Source organism: Alligator sinensis, unplaced genomic scaffold, assembly GCF_000455745.1.
Source record: "Alligator sinensis unplaced genomic scaffold, ASM45574v1 scaffold922_1, whole genome shotgun sequence".
In the NCBI taxonomy this organism is placed as follows: Eukaryota; Metazoa; Chordata; order Crocodylia; family Alligatoridae; genus Alligator; species Alligator sinensis.
Window position 1 is genome coordinate 7,376 of NW_005843593.1, and position 593 is coordinate 7,968.

The window sequence follows — 593 nt, forward strand, 5'->3', positions numbered from 1 at the left end:
GCCTGGCTAGCTCAGTTGGTAGAGCATGGGACTCTTAATCCTAGGGTCGTGGGTTTGAGCCCCATGTTGGGCGTGTAGGTTTTGATCACCTGATGGTGGACTACAGTGCTCTGGGTGGGATCACCTGATGGTGGAGTCAGGTGACCCCCTGGGGGTCTTCAATTGAAAGCTGATTTCAGTGAACTCAGGTAATTAGTCAAGGATGCACTGCAGAGTAGGAGTTTTGAAGTGATGGGAGCCCAAGAAGGGTGGCTGTGCCTTAAGGAAATGATCCTTCAGGCACAAAGTGGGATGATCCCGATGCGAGGAAAAAGAGGGAAAGGGGTCAGGAGGCTTCCTTGGCTGACCAGAGAAATTCAGGGCAGCCTAAGGGCCAAAAGGGGAGCACACAAAAAGTGGAAACAGGGAGAGATCACCAAAGACAAATATACCTCCTCTGCTCGCGCTTATAGGGAGGCAGTTAGACGGGCCAAAGCTACCATGGAGCTGAGGATGGCATCCCAAGTAAAGGACAACAAGAAATTGTTTTTTAGATATATAGGGAGTAAAAGGAAGGCCCAGGGAGGAATAGGACCCCTACTAAATGGGCAGAA

General features: G+C 50.4%; 1 non-coding gene across 1 annotated transcript; it reads left to right on the forward strand.

The window, feature by feature from the left end:
- On the forward strand, positions 1-73 carry TRNAK-CUU. The gene has a single exon. It is a non-coding gene; the product is annotated as a tRNA-Lys (tRNA).
- The last annotated feature ends 520 nt before the right edge of the window (positions 74-593 follow it).